The sequence below is a fragment of the Gossypium arboreum genome, chromosome 4 (genome assembly GCF_025698485.1).
Source record: "Gossypium arboreum isolate Shixiya-1 chromosome 4, ASM2569848v2, whole genome shotgun sequence".
Classification (NCBI taxonomy): domain Eukaryota; kingdom Viridiplantae; phylum Streptophyta; class Magnoliopsida; order Malvales; family Malvaceae; genus Gossypium; species Gossypium arboreum.
Window position 1 is genome coordinate 60,888,494 of NC_069073.1, and position 17,183 is coordinate 60,905,676.

The window sequence follows — 17,183 nt, forward strand, 5'->3', positions numbered from 1 at the left end:
TAACAAGAAAACGTGATAAAAAATTATTTACGAGCCTAAGAGAAAAATCGTAATTTTTGTAAAGTTTAAAGGCAAAATGGTCATTTTTCTGAATTGTGAATTGTAGAATGTTTTTATTAATGTGATGATTAAATGAGTGAAATTTTATTATTATAGATCAAGAAATATGCAATCCGGACCTAGACTGGGGAAAAGCCAAGCAAGCTAATTAAATGCAATTAGTCGCCTACATTTTGTATACCGAGGTAAGTTGTAGGTAAATAATGTAATTTATTTGTATTTATGTATTGCATAATTAATATGGCATAAATTGTAGGCTATTGCTGTGAATGTGCATGATGAGAATTGATGTAGTAGAGACTCCCGGTTGAATCTTAGGAATAATTTGGATATCCATGCCATGACCTTTGGGTGATGTGTGTGTCAATGTAAGACCTGTCTGGGACACGGCATTGACACAGATAAGTGAGAGCCAGTGTGAGACCTGTCTAAGACATGGCATCAACCTCAATATATGTAAGCTAGTGTAAGACCTATCTGGGACATGGCATCTGCTTGAGTTGTGTTAGTGTAAGACCTGTTTGGAACCTAGCATCGACACAAATAAGTGAGAGCCAGTGTAAGACCTGTCTGGGACATGGCATCGACTTAGATGTGAGAGCCAGTGTAAGACCATGTTTGGAACATGGCATCGACATCATACTCTATGTTTGAGACTTGGTGATTATCCTGTAGTATTCCAAATGGTTTAACGGAAAATTTACGGTTAATGTCAAAATGATAGCGCTTATGACCTTGTTGTGAGTGGTACAGGTACTTAAATGAAATTGATGATATGTGAACCCTATTCTTGTTGTATGAATAGTGAGGAATGAATATGAGTAAGAATTATTATGAACATTTACTCTTTGTATGAGTTATGATATATTAGGAGTATGATCACATGTGGTAACATGGTTGTTATTTCGATATTTACATAACTTACTTAGCTTTGTGCTTACCCTTTTTCTTTCCATTTTCTTGTAGTGCCATCAAATCAGCCCGTGGTCAAAGAAAGTCAGAGGCATCACTCACACTATCACTCTAAGCTTTTGGTATATTTAGTTTTATTAACATGAGAATGGCATGTATAGGGATTGAGTCTTTTTGTTATGTGTCACATTGTTAAGTTAGCTAATTGTGTTGGCATGGGACAAAAACTTTCATTTTGTATAAGGCCATGGTTAATGGTTAATATTCATTATTGATAATTGCAAATGATGATGCTTCCCTGGATGAAAAAATGCATGAATGATCAAGTGCATGTTTGGTTATTAAAGTGTTAGAAGGTTTGCATTTGAATGTCATGTTGTGGTTGATTTAGTCTTATATTGCTGTGTGAATTGGAGATATTTGTTGTTGTTAGGTGTGCAAGTAAGGGTGGAAAAAAGGCTTGGTAGATAGCCTTATTTTGTCCACATGAGTAGACACACGGGCATGTGTCTAGGCCGTGTGTGACACATGGTCAGTCTCATGGGTGTGTTGTCCGACCGTGTGTCCCCTGTTCCTTAAAATTTCAAGTCAGTATAAATGGTAGTAAACATATGGGTAGAGACACGACGTGTGTCTCAGCCATGTGGAGGACACAGCTTCTGTGCATGGGTGTGTGCCCAGCTCTTGTGAAGTCTGCACCTTAAATGTGGAATTTAAATTTACCACACGGCCTAGCACACGGGCGTGTGCCTTGGCCATGTGCCCCTAAATGGTTGTTGACGTTACAAACAGAATGTTAAGCTTTTTTGACACGGGGGTGTCATGGCCGTGTGAGGGAACGGAAAATGGAAACGGGTGTGTGCTAGGCCGTGTGAAAGCCCTTGTAGGTTCGATTTAGGAATTAATTCCATACGGTTTAGGGACACAAACGTGTCTCGATGTGTTTAGGCTGTGTGAACTACACGGGCCTTTAACACGGCTATGTCAAGAACTCCACACGAGTGTGTCGCCCCTTCTACACGGGCGTATACCCCTGTTTTAAGAGTCATTTTCCAGAGTTCTTTAAAAGACCACATTTGGTTCTGAATTGTCCTTAAAGCTTGTTGTGTGCCTCTAGGCCCGTAATAAGGAATACTAGACAAGGTCTTAAAAGTTTTTAAGATTTGTAAATGTTGGAATGCATGTGTTTCAGTTTAGTAATCCCTTGTACTCAGTTCTGGCCTCAGACTCGAGTAAGGGGTGTTATATTTAGTTGTATCAGAGCTATGGTTTAGTCGATTCTAGGACTAACCTAGCATGAGTACGACTCTAGCTATACATGCCATAGTTGTATATCAATAGTATGACGACTCCGGACGAATATAAATCATGTTTTTATATAGTAAATGGATCACGACGAAGCTATGGTGGATGATATGGAAAGTAATGTGCCGGCTCCAGCTGAAGGGACCGTGCCGGTTAAAAGTGAGCCCATGATGATGAGTCAGGGCGAAGAGACTAGAGAAGCCCACCTTTATATGATGAATGCTTGGTACTCGGAGTTCGATCATGAAAATCTGAACCCTCCACCTCCTCCACCTCCTCCGATCCCACAGCCTGCCCCTGTAGCTCCTCATGGAGTAGAAATGGTTAGAAGACAGAAACCTCCAGTGGATAGAATCTGAAAGCATGGGGCTGAGGAATTTTAGGCTAGTCTTGATGATAAACCAGAGAGAGCAGAGTTCTGGTTTGAAAATACCATCAAAGTATTTGATGAGCTATCGTGCACGCTGGAAGAGTGCATGAAGTGTGTAGTGTCACTCCTACAAGACTCGACCTACCAATGGTGGCATACTCTCATGTCAGTGGTATCGAGAGAGAGAGTAACATGGGAATTCTTCCAGGAAGAGTTCTGTAAAAATTATATTAGCCAAAGGTTTATTGATCAAAAGAGGAAAGAATTCCTTGAACTGAAGCAAGGCCGTATGACAATGACGGAGTATGAGCGTGAGTTTGTGAGGCTAAGCAAATATGCACGGGAGTGCGTATCTACAGAGGCCACCATATGCAAGAGCTTTGAAGATGGTTTGAATGAAGACATCCATCTGTTAGTTAGCATCTTAGAGTTGAGGGAGTTTGTGGTACTTGTTGAGAGAGCTTACAAGGCTAAAGAATTGGCTAAAGAGAAGGGAAGAGCTGACATTGAGTCTCGTGACTCAAAGAAAAGATAGATGGGGAAATCACACTAGACCTTATCTAAGAGATCATGAGTGTTTCCTGCTCGATCAAATGCATCAGTAGGATTCTCGAGCAAAACAAGAACAAGCAGCATGTAGTGTCTAAAGCACAAACCACTTCTATTACGAGTGTTGCTTGTGCTCGACCAAATAGACCAGAATGTTCACAATGCGATAGACGTCATTTTGGTGAGCCGAGGTAATGATATAGGGTGTTTCAAATGTGGATCACTGGACCATTTTATTCGTAGTTGTCCCGATATGGTCGAGAAAGATAAGGATCAAGGTGTGAGATTGGGTAACGCTCCTTCAAGGGGTAGACCACATAAGAACCCGAGAAGTGGGGCTAGCAATAGAGGTACGCCTAGAGATGCTACTGTGAGGTATAAGGGCAGAGCACCTACAAGGAATTATGCCATTTGCGCCCGTGAATAGGTTACATCTCCCGATGTGATTACGAGTACCTTTTCCATCCATGATATACCTGTTGTTGCTTTGATTGATCCGGGGTCTACCCATTTCTATATTTCTATGAAATTGATACCCAGTATGAACATGGTAGTCAAGTCCACTGAAATTGTAGTAAAAGTGTCTAACCTATTAGGAAAACATGTGTTAGTAGATCAAGTGTGCAAAACTATCCCTTGACAATTAGAGGTCATTGTTTTCCGGCTATCCTTATGTTATTGCCTTTTGATGAATTTGATGTAATCCTTGATATGGACTGGTTGACTCCTCATGATGTTGTAGTGCATTGTGGACAAAAAGTTATCGAGTTGAAATGTGAAAGCAGGGATGTTATTTGGGTTGAATCAGGTGAAACAGATAGCTTATCTCACTTTTATGTTGAATACTCAAGTAACTGAAGTGAAGATTGAGTCAGTACCAGTGGTATGTGAGTACTCGGATGTGTTTTCAGAAGAATTGTCTGGATTGCCCCCAAATAGGGAAGTTGAGTTTTAATAAACCGTAATATATACTTATTTTTACCCCATGTTTAACGCATTTTATGGATGATTTTTTCTTAGAATTGGTGAATTCGATGCTCCTAATGCTTTAATTTCATGTTTTATACTTAGGAGAGCATAGGAGAGCGAAAGGAGCGAGAAATGGGCCAAAAATAGAGAAAAATGGGCCAAAGTACGAACTCAACACAGCCTGGACCTCCTCACACAGGCAGACCACATAGCCGTGTTAATTTGGCAGATTCAAAGCACGACTCACACGGGCGTGTACCTACGGAGCCCAAGTTGAGTCCAATTCGGAAAAGGCCAATTTTGAGGGATTCTAGGCATTCTAAAGCCTATAAAAGCACCCTAGAGGAGGAAAGAGAAGGAGGGCACGGATAGGAATGAAAGAATTACTCAAAGGAAGCCGATTGATCCATCTCAGAAGCCAGAGTCAGCATCAAGACTGAAGATCTCCCCTCAATTTCCCTTCAGGAGTTTTGGGTTTTCTTTATGTTTTGTATTCGTTATTCTTTTGAGATGTTTTCCTTTTTAGTTATGAACTAAATCCCCTAAATACTTAAGGGGAATGAAACCTACAACGAATCTTGTTATTATTTTTTGAATTGTATGATAAATATTTAACTTGTTCTTAATTATCTATTCTTAATTCTTGTTTTGATATCCCATGATACTAATTCAAGATAAGCTCTTATTCAGAGGAGGAACAGACCCTGTCTAAGAGTATATTTGTCATAATTAAACGGAGTTGTTTGTGCGCCTAGACATAGGGTGACAAGATTTTGCCGGATTAAGGTGAAACCTAATAAGGGGATCCATAGATCAAGTTAATGCAACCCTAGGGTGTTAATTAGAGAAAAGTCTCAATTATTCAATCTAGGGATTAGACGTTATTAGTCTTGAATAGGGATAATAACATAACTTAGGGATCTCTACGGGACAAGTTAAATGAATAAATCGTCCGATTTGGAGCCAGAATAACAAGTACAATCTAGGTGAATTTTTCCTTAGGTATTGTCTTAATTTAATCATTTTCCAAAAGTAATCCCCCAATTCCATTCTCTGTGAATTCTTAGATTAGTTAATTAGTTAGTTAAAACAAATCCCCCTTATTCTTAGGCTAGATATTAAAAATATAGTCATTACTAGTACTTTAAGTTCCTTTGGGTTCGACAATCCGATCTTGCTAAAACTATACTACTATTCGATAGGTACACTTGCCTACATCGCGATAATAGTTAGTTTCAAGAATGATTAATTATAAATATTTAAAACTTACTTATCACACAAAATCACACGATCAAGTTTTTGGCGCCGTTGCCGGGGAACTAAAATATTAGGAACGCTCAATTTTTATTACTTTAGCCATTTATTTTTCTTGCAATTTAAATTTAATTTTTGTATTATTATTTATTAATTTACTTTTTCTTTCTCTTGGCGGGTTTTTATAGTTTAAGACTAGAAGAAACCAGTCAGGACCACTACTTTTTGACGAAGAAATCGATCGCACAGTTCGCAGAAACCAAAGAGAAATAAGGTGAAGCTTAAGATACACAGAGAACGAGAAAGAGGATGATACTCAACCCCTAACTAAAGATATGGCTGAAAACCAAGACAATCAGCTACCTCCTGTAATTGTGATTAATCAAAATCCTACTCCACGCATTATGTATGATTATGCTAAACCTTTTTTAATAGGAACTGAATCAAGCATAGTTAGACATGCTGTAGCTACAAATACTTTTGAACTAAAACCTAATACTATTCAAATGATACAGCAATTTGTTTAGTTTTGATGGTTTGCAGGATGAGGATCCCAATACTCACTTAGCAAACTTTTTGGAACTATGTGATACATTTAAAATTAATGGTGTTTCTGATGATGCCATTCGTCTTCGGTTTTTCCTATTTTCATTGAGGAACAAAGCTAAACAGTGGTTGAACTCATTACCACGAGGGTCAATCACTACTTGGGAACAAATGACCGAAAAATTTCTATTAAAATATTTTCGGCCGACTAAAATAGTGAAATTACGTAATGATATCTCTTCGTTTGTGCAGAAGGACTTAGAAACTCTTTACGCTGCATGGGAGAGATACAAGGACTTACGGAAAAGGTGCCCTCACCATGGGTTACCACTTTGGCTTCAGGTTCAAACATTCCGTAATGGCCTAAATCCTTCGACTTGGCAAATGGTTGACGCAGCTGTTGGTGGAACCATCAATAATAAAACACCTAAAGATGATTATGAGTTTATAGAGGAGATGTCACTGAATAAATATCAGTGGCAAGTCATGAGGACAAAACCAACGAAAATAGCCGGTGTTTATAACGTCGATTCGGTCATCATGCTCTCTACTCAGGTAGAACTCTTGAATAAGAAAATTGATGGTTTTCTTGTTCCTTCACAGGTTCACCCAGTAATGTAGTGTGAAGCAAGTGAAGGTGGATCAAGCAATTCGAAATACCAACCTTATGGCCATAACATGGATAATGAGCAATTAAATTACATGGGTAATAATTCTCGATCTCAAAACAATCCATATAGTAACACTTACAATGCAGGTTGGAGGAACCACCCAAATTTCTCATGGAGAGGCCAAGGAAATCAGACACCACCTCTAGGCTACCAACAACCACCCTACCAACAGGAAAAGAAGCCGAATCTTGAAGAGATGCTCTCAAAGTTTATATCGGTGTTAGAAACTCGTTTCCAGAACACCGAGATAGCACTTAAAAATCAACAAACGTCAATCCAAGGGTGCGAAACTTAGATATCCAGCTTTCCAAACTAATCTCCAAACGACCACAAGGTACCTTGCCGAGTAATACTGAACCCAACCCAAGGGAACAACTCAACACAATTAATGTTCAAGATGAAGAAGGATTCGTTGAGCCTGAGTTAGAACCGAGGCAAGAAACTATGGTAAGCAGAGGCTAAGGTGAGGTAGGTCATAATAAAAACAAATCAGTGAATGTCGAATATAAACCTCGTGTGCCATACCCCAACGTGACAAGGAAAGACCACCCAGATGAACAATGTGGTAAATTCCTTAAAGTCTTAGAAAAATTACACATTAACTTACCGTTTATTGAAGCTCTATCACAGATACCAAACGCAATGAAATTTTTAAAGGAGCTTTTAGCAAATAAACGGAAGTTAGACGAGGCATCGCATGTGGAGCTAAATGCAGTTTGCTTAGCTATTCTGCAAAATAAGCTACCAAACAAATTAAAAGATCCAAGGAGTTTTACAATTCCTTGCTTAATTAGTAGTTTAGATGTCAATAATGCATTAGCTAATTTAGGGGATAGTATTAACGTCATGCCCTACAAAATGTTCAAACAATTAGGTCTTGGGAAACCCAAATAGACTAGGATGAGCATTCATTTAGTAGATAAAACTATAAGATTTCCTAAGGGTATTATTAAAGATGTGCTAGTTAAAATCGATAAATTTATATTTCCCGTGGACTTCATTGTTCTAGACATAGAAGAGGATAGCAACACTCCTTTAATTCTAGGAAGGCCTTTTTTAGCAATTGCTAAAATGATCATTGATGTTGGCATAGGTGAACTCACACTCCATGTGGGAGATAAAACAATCACCTTTCAAGCTCGCAATTCTGGCAACACATCGGAAATTGAAGGTGATCGTTTAACCCATTCTACTAAAACTGACAATATGGTGCAACCTACTTTGTAGGAAATGAGTCTGAAGGAAGTACATGAGCCATTCTCAAGAAATGGCAGAGGACCTATTCATGAAGAATGAAGGCTACAAATCAAGGAGTAAGATGGATGGCAGACGCATAAACCAAGAACGCATAATAAACCAGAACTACGCCAGAACAAGCTCAACACCTTCCCACATCAACTTAAGGTTGGAGATAAAGTCTTATTAGATGCCGCAGATCCTCACATTGTCACTACTACACCGAATGAAGAAATCTCTCTTACGGTACTTGGCATTTTCCCATTCGGTACAATCAAGGTAAGTAATCCTAAGTTCGGCACTTTTAAGGTAAACAACACCCATTTGAAACCTTATTTTGATAAGAATGATAGCAAGAATGAGGAGTATAAACTCCTCGAACCACCATAACCATTCAATAGAGAGGTAAGTCGAGCTTAGACTACAAATAAGCGCTTCTTGAAAGAAAACCTGAGCACTAACTATATTAACTTCTTTAAAATTTAGTCTTCAACACCTAACTTACTAACGGAGCTCTTGAATACAAGTTATCCACAGAGACACGGCCAAGTACACGGCTGTGCTTAGGGCCGTGTAAAAATAGAGCAACGATTTTCCCAAACACGAGCTACGATAAAATGCCACGGTCGTGTGACATGGCCATGGTCGAACCTGCCAAAACAACACGAGTGTGCGACACACCCGTGTGGAAGAACCGTGGGTGAACCTATTAAAACAGCACGAGTGTGCGACACAGCCGTGTCTAGCACCTATGGCCGAACTTGTTAGATTGACACGGGCATGGGAGAAGCAAACAACGCTAGACACGGCCGTACGACACGACCGTGTGCACCCACATGCCCAAGGAACATGGGAATGTACTAAATGTCAGACGTGCCCAAACTCAAAATTCGCGAATTACAAGGGCTGAAATTGGGGAACACGGGGGTGTTACCTAGCCGTGTGCCCCAAAATCTATAAATAGGCTGTACTGTTCATTGTATTTTTCACCCAAAAACTCTAACCCTAGCCGTTGCAAGTCTACACGCCCTCCCCACCATGCCCATGCGCCGCTTCCAACTTCACTCCTGAAGCTTATTCTTCCATTTTTTAGCGTTTGTTCACTCTTTTACCTTTAACTCCATGCATTTTTAATGCTATAATCTTCATGTATCTCACACTATGCTATCATTCAAGTTCCATTTCTTTTATGATTAGTTATCATTCATTCCCCATGGCATATTTTTTATGAAACTCTCATGCCTTACTCACCTATTCTAAATCAATATTCATAGTTTTCAATTGTTTTTTTTTATTTACCATTACAACTCATGCCATGTGCTAAATTTATGCTCTTTATATTTCCATTAAATTCCTGGCCATTTTTACTCATATCACCATGCTAGTGCCACAAAAGTATGCCATGAACTTATTGTTTTAGTTAGTTTTAGTAGTTATGGCTGAAATTATGATTTTTATTTAAAATTTGTCTTCATTTTACTTTGACCACTCATCAAGATGACTTGATGATTCTATTTGTAGGTACCATGTCATCTTCATATGGTAAAAAGGCCGCTGTCCTGCTTCAAAGAAAAGGAAGGGAGCATCATCTTTTTTGGGTCCTCATCACCCTTTTTCTGAGGTTCCCAATCGGGCCCCAAGAAGAACTATTCCAAATACTCTGGGCCTAACATTTAATTGCGGGCTGCTGCATTGATTGGGCTGCGGTAGAACAAGTTCAGTTGACTGAAGCGATTCGGGCCCTCCTAACCACCGACCATTGGGAGCTTTTATTTGGGATCATTGAGCCAACGTATCTTAAGTTTACGATGGAATTATGCTCCACATTTCATCTTTAGACCGTGATGACGAACTACAATGATCCCGGCATGGCCCAATTTCACCTAGGCGGATTAATCTACCAGCTCAGCATCCCAGAATTCAGTACGGTGCTAGGTTTATATACGAAGGAATTCAAGGAGGAGAATGACTTACATGCTCTCAACCACCACATCCATCGTTCTCCTTCACGGTGCTGGGACGCACTAGTACCAGGTTGGGCCACCTACAATCCTAGCCACTCCAAGGCATCGGCTCTCCCTCCATCTTTAAGGTATCTACACGCCATATTGGACGCCATTTTGGCTCACATGATTACAGGAAGGCGAGAGAGCACCAGCGTCGTCAACACTCACGACGCCTACTTTTTATGGTGTATGTCGCACGGGCACTTCATCGACCTTGCCTATTTCATCGCCCTCACGGTTCTGTACCAGACGGAGTCGCATAGGAAGGGGGTCATCTCCATTAACCCCTATGTTAATCGGTTGGCTCGACCTTAGGGCTCCTCAGTACCGCAGTTCAAGAATCATCCTTAACCCTCATTAGCCAGATGTCTCTACAAGGCATCTCGAGCATAATTAGCATGAGGATGATCAAAAAGCGCTGAGGAACCTACCCTCCTCAATATCGTCTCACCCAATCTACTGAGGAGGAGGCCTACGAGGACATTCCTGATGATGTCCCTCCCCAGCATGAGGACCCACAGTCTCAGCCACCACCACCCTCTCGTCCAGTTCATGCGGCGGCTTCATATGCTGACATCTCTGAGTGCCTCACTCGATTCGAGCAGCAGTGTTTTCAATGATTTAACAACATTGATGCTACTCTACAGCTGATTTTTCAGCACCTCTACATCTCATCGCCAGTCTCACCTCGCGAACCATCCAGCGATGAAGATGTTTAAAAACATTTATTTATTATTTTATGTTTTTAATTTTTATTAAAACTACTTTTTATTTTTTATTAGACTTTAGAATTTTATTTTTTTTTAATCATCAATTTTGGTTATTTCTTTATGAGTAATTATTCTTGCTAATATCCCCTAAAAAGTTCTTTATTTCATCACAGTTATATAGAGCTCCTAAGCTCATCATCGCATAGGAACTAAAAACTCCACCGGGAACGGTTTTCCACGACTACCATGTCCTGATCGACCACGACCACAGCTATCACTAGATATAATATTCTTTTGGCGCAGGACTTATGGACTAATTAACCTCTACCACCGCCGGAGTATCCTCCTCCACTCTCGCACCGATTACTCTCCAAAACTCCATTTCGAAGAATTCATCCATTTTTAACTCAGGAAGTTTCACTTCTCTCCCTATCTTATTTTATATTCTTATATCTATCTTTGTACATTGAGGGCAATGTACATCTTAAGTGTGGGGGGATATTCATTTCATTATCAGAAAAATCCTTGAATGACTGCCTTGTTCTCTTGAAAAGCTCTCATATCATATTTAGTATAAATTTTAATTGATTTATGATTTTGATTGATATATCTTGAATTAAAACATAGGCATTTATGCATTGATTGTTTAAAATTTAAGACATTAGAGAATCAAGCATGATAAGTTGATTTTTAAGAATTTAAAATCTTAGGTTATTTCCCCAAAGTTTAGGTATTACTTTGAGTTGGAATTCACAAGTTTTAAACATAAAAAAAGCCATAATTTTTGTGAGATTTTTGAGCCTTTTGAGCATCTATTAATTCTTTCATGCTCACTTTGATTATTGCTTTAAGTGCATCAGTACTAAACTGTTATTCTAGAACTTGCTTGATTATGCATGTCAAGACCACACCATTTGATTTGATATGTCAAAATGATTAAGGCACTTAGGATTAACCCACTCATGCCATGAAAAGCCTACCTCCACAATTAACCCCTAGTAAACCCCCTTGAGCCTAACAAACCATTTCTTGTATTACCCTTAATATTAACCCTTAACCCATTATTGTTGAAATCCCCTAAATTAATTTGATCCCCATTTTTATCGAGATTTGAATTGAAATAGTTGCTTAACTATGTTTTATTTTATTTTGTAATTTAACTTGCTCTTAAAAAAATAAAAATAAAAATGTATACATATTAGTAGTAGTAATCTTTTGTTTTTGAGCTTAAGTATTTAATTCCATATTCTGAGAAGAAGCTCTGTTGTACGCAAGTGATATTAAATCTTTTTCTAGTTAAGTGATTTTTCAATTCAATCTCGATTCTAACTTTTGCTTTCAGCCTATGACCGCACCCCCTAACCAAGCCTCATTACAACCCTCTAAAGACCTTTTGATTGATGTATCATCTTAATTTATAGTGGTGGAGATTTGATTTTCATGCAAGCCTATGGTAATAATTTTTCATTATTGATTATTGAGTGCTTTAATTATTGTCCTTAAACACCTTGAGTGATTTGAGTGAATCTTTAGTGAGGATGTGAAACTCTATGATATTCTGAATTAAAGGTAATCACTTAGATAAGGGGAGACACCTATGTTTGCATGATTAAATACTCAACTTGGAATGTTTGAAGCTTTTATGTTCTTTTAGTTGAATTCTCAATGTATGATTACCTATGGATTATTTTGAGATATTTTCGATAGAGATTATAAGTTGAGAAAGATTTATTTTGATTATGAGTTGAGGATTTTGCGTGAGGACAAGAAAATGCTAAGTGTTGGGGTATTTGATAAACCGTAATATATACATATTTTTACCCCATGCTTGATGCATTTTATGGATGATTTTTCCTTAGAATTGGTGAATTCGATGCTCTTAATGCTTTAATTTCATGTTTTATACTTAGGAGAGCATATGAGAGTGAAAGGAGCGAGAAATGGGCCAAAAATAGAGAAAAATGGGCTAAAGTACGAATTCAACACAGCCTGGACCTCCTCATATGAGCAGACCACATGGCCGTGTTAATTTGGCAGATTCGAAGCACGACTCACACGGGCGTGTCACACGGGCATGTCCCTGCTGAGCCCAAGTTGAGTCCAATTCAGAAAAGGCTAATTTTGAGGGCTTCTAGGCATTCTAAAGCCTATAAATACACCCTAAAGGAGGAAAGTAAAGGAGGGCATGAAGAGGAAGGAAGGAATTTCTCGAAGGAAGCCAATTGATCCATCTCAGAAGCCAGAGTCATCATCAAGACTAAAGATCTCCCTTTAATTTCCCTTTAGGAGTTTTGAGTTTTCTTTATGTTTTGTATTCGTTATTCTTCTGAGATGTTTTCCTTTTTAGTTATGAACTAAATCCCCTAAATACCTAAGGGGAATGAAACCTAAGATGAATCTTGTTATTATTTTCTAAATTGTATGATAAATATTTAACTTGTTCTTAATTATGTGTTCTTAATTCTTGTTTTGATATCCCAAGATACTGATTCAAGATAAGCTGTAACACCCCGTACCCGAGTCCGTTACCGGAGTCGAACACGAGGTGCACACAGACTTAACTTAATTGTTTTCACAGTCCATAAAAAAAACTTTCCAGACTAGCTGGTTACTGCATCACTGTCACCTCAAAAATCATATCTTGAGTTTTAAAGCTCGAAAATCAGTTTCGTAAATTTTCCCTGAAACTATACTCATAAGTCCATCAACACATTTTTTTCTAGAATTTTTGGTCGGGCCAATTAGTACAGTTTATTAGTTAAAGTCTCCCCTAATCCAGGGTTCGACTACACTGACCTTCACGCATTACGAATTGGATATCTCCCTGTACAGGGCTTCAATACTGATGTTGTTTGTTTCTATAGAAACTAGACTCAGAGAGGAATCTATACATATATGGCATGACTCCTAATAATCTCTGGTTAATTTACAATGAATTTCCAAAGTCGGAACAGGGGATCCAGAAACCGTTCTGGCCCTGTTTCACGAGAACTTTAATATCTCTTAACATATAACTCATATGACTGTTTAGTTTCTTCCATATGAAAGTAAATTCATCAAGGTTCATTTACATAATTTATTCACTATTTAATTCCATTCCTACAAATTTTAGTGATTTTACAAATGCTCACCACTGCTGCTGTCCGTATCTGTTTTCAAGGTAAACTTTACCTATTTCGTGGTTTCCAGGGACCAACTAGAGTTTTGTCATACATAGGTCCACATATACTCATATTTAGCCATTCCAATGGCTGATCATTTGCCTAACACTTCCATTCCAGTCCATGCTCACATCATGAAACCATACATATATACATAAACACAAATAGTCTAATGCCATACCCCACTTTTACGAGCCATTTTCGCATGGTACACACATACATCACAAAACGTATTTGAAAAACAGCAAAGGGTAGTCCTATACATGCCATATCCGGAGTTCAACTAAAAGAATACCAAAAGGGCTTTGATAGTATGGATGACTTGACGATGATCCCGAATCCGATAGCTAACCAGCAAAATCTATAAAACAGAGAAACAGAGAAAGCGGAGTAAGCAATTTATGCTTAGTAAGTTTGAGCAAGGGATTCCAGCACAACAAAAGCATAGCAATCATATAGCTAACGGATAATTTCGTATGCACAAATTCTCAATGTCATACTTATTTCATATTCCAACCCTATATTCATACATAAGGGATCATCTTAGCCAAATACCGGAAGCTCATTACTCGATCGGCGAATATCATTCAAGGAATCAACTAATTTCAAGCACATACGAACATACCTCATTGCTGGAATTTTTCAAGCGTATTAACTGAAATTTTACAGCAAGAACGCTCGTTCTCGAATCACGTACCTTGAATTTAACCGGATATAACGACTAGCTCAAATGCCTTGGGACAAACCCGGTTATAGTAACTCGCACGAATGCCTTCGGGACTTAACCCGGGTTTAGTAACTCGCACAAATGCCTTGGGCTTAACCGGTTTATTAACTCGCACAAATGCCTTGGGCTTAACCCGGATTTATTAACTTCGCATTTAACGCCTTCGGATCTTAGTCCGGATATGGTCACTTAACACAAAGCCTTGGGACTTAGCCGGACATCATTCAAATAGCCAAGCACAATTATCAATAAATCATGACACATTCAGTATTTCATTCTCATTAGCAAAATTCAAACACAAGTCACTTATCACATTTGCAATTTCGGCTCAATAGCCACACACAAAGAGCATGATCTAATCAAATCATAATCTAAGTTCCATTACTCGAGAACTTACCTCGGACGTGGTCGAACGATTTGACGACTTTTTCCTTCCCTTATCGGATTTAGCTCCCTTTGCTCTTGAGCTTAATTTAACAAATAAATTGGTTTTATCATTTGAGCATCGAAGAGGAATTCAAGGTACTTAGCCCACATATTTTCATTAGACATTAAAGTCACATATGTACGGAAATCATGAATCAACTCAACACATTAGTTAGTACTCTCCTTAGCCGGATTTTCTAAGCCAAGAATAGGCATCAATATGCTTGCCTCTAACCAAATGCATGCACACCATTTCCCTCATGTGGCGAATATGCATGTCCATGTTGAGGCCAATTATCGATTAATACCACACAAAAAAAACAGCATACATTTTACTAACTAACGCATTCCATATTGTAACTCAATACACATCTATCATTTCATTCATAACCGAAACATCATCACAAGCAAATATACACCTTGAAATAGTATACATGTCATACCAATACATCATGTGCAAACATATATTCATGTAGGTGCAAGGGCGAATCTCAAGTTGCTTATATCCAAATATAAACACATATCCAAAGCTCAAATCTTACTTACCATGCAACATGCATGAATCGTACTTATGGATATACCATGGCCGAATACACCACCACACCATACCATTTCAATTTGGTCATGGTTAAACAAAGAACTTAGTATCTCATTCAAAAATGCTAAAAGAAAATCTAAGAGTCCTCAATCCCCCATCACATGTATCATTATCAAGCTTGATATTTAGCATGCAATGGCATTAACACCACATCCACTTTGGCCGAATATCATTCCATAACATAGCAAAGATTTGAACCATGGGCTAATAAAAACATCATGCTAGCAACTAAAAACATGCATGAATCCCATGGCACAACCTCAAACATACCTTAATCTTGACACAAGTATGACCAAACTTCCTCCTAGTCCCCCTCCAAACCAAGCATGAAGCAAGAACCCCTTCCTTCTTCCTTAGAATTTCAGCTCAAAGAAAATGAAAAAAAGATGAACAACAATTTTTTTCTTCTCTTTCCCTCTACTCACGACAATGGGGAGGGGGAGAGCCTTCACACACAATTTTTTTTTATTTTTTTATTACCCATGCATCTTATTTTATTTCTCCTTACATAATGCACTTACAAAACATGTTTCTGACATGTCTTGCCCATATTTCCTTGTCATGGCGGCCACTAGCTATTAGGGGGAAATTTGACATGCAAGTCCATTGTTTTGCATGCATGCTTTAAATTAGTCATCACACATTTCCCCATCATACTTTCAAAGTTTTCTACTAGGTCCTTTCTAGTGAAATTCACATTTATAACTCTAAATTAAAACATTAAAAATGTCACACATGAGTTAACACATATTATAGGCAATAAAATAAATATTAAATTATTTTTATGCCTCGGTTTTGTGGTCTCGAAACCACATTCCGACTAGGGTCGTTTTAAGGTCATCACAACTCTCCCCACTTAAGAAATTTTCGTCCCAAAAATCTTACCGGTAAATAGGTTTGGGTATCGCTCTTTCATAGAGTTCTCGGGTTCCCAAGTAGCTTCTTCTATCCGTGTTTGAGCCATAACACTTTCACTAGTGGAACCCTCTTGTTTCACAACTCTTTCACTTCACGTGCTAGGATACGAATCGGTTCTTCTTCATAACTCATATCGGCTTGAATTTCAACCTCTGATGGACTAATTACGTGCGACGGATCAGATCTATAGCGTCGAAGCATTGAAACATGAAAGACGTCGTGAATCTTTTCAAGTTCAGGAGGCAAAATCAAGCGATACGCAACTGGACCAACTCGTTCGGATATCTCATATGGCCCGATGAACCTCGGACTCAATTTGCCTTTACGGCCAAATCTGAGTATCTTTTTCCAAGGCGAAACTTTAAGAAACACTTTATCTCCCACCTGATACTCAATGTCTTTTCGTTTCAGATCCGCGTACGACTTCTGACGATCGGAGGCTATCTTCAGACTTTCACGGATTACTTTTACTTTCTGTTCAGCATCTTTAATCAAATCCACTCAAAAATTTTGCTTTCATGGGCTCGGTCCAAAACAATGGTGTACGGCATTTACGCTGTACAAGGCCTCGTAAGCGCCATTTTAATACTTGATTGAAAACTATTGTTGTGTTTAATTCAATCAAAGGTAAATACCGTTCCCATGAACCATCGAACTCGAGGATGCAACATCTCAACATATCCTCAAGTATCCGAATTATCCGCTCGGATTGACCATCGGTTTGGGGTGAAAACCGGTGCTAAATGCAACTTGGTGCCCAAGGCT

General features: G+C 38.6%; 1 non-coding gene across 1 annotated transcript; it reads right to left on the reverse strand.

The window, feature by feature from the left end:
* Nucleotides 1-6,184: 6,184 nt before the first annotated feature.
* On the reverse strand, nucleotides 6,185-6,291 carry LOC128292399 (small nucleolar RNA R71). Its single transcript, XR_008282384.1, has one exon. It is a non-coding gene; the product is annotated as a small nucleolar RNA R71 (small nucleolar RNA).
* Between the last annotated feature and the right edge of the window lie 10,892 nt (nucleotides 6,292-17,183).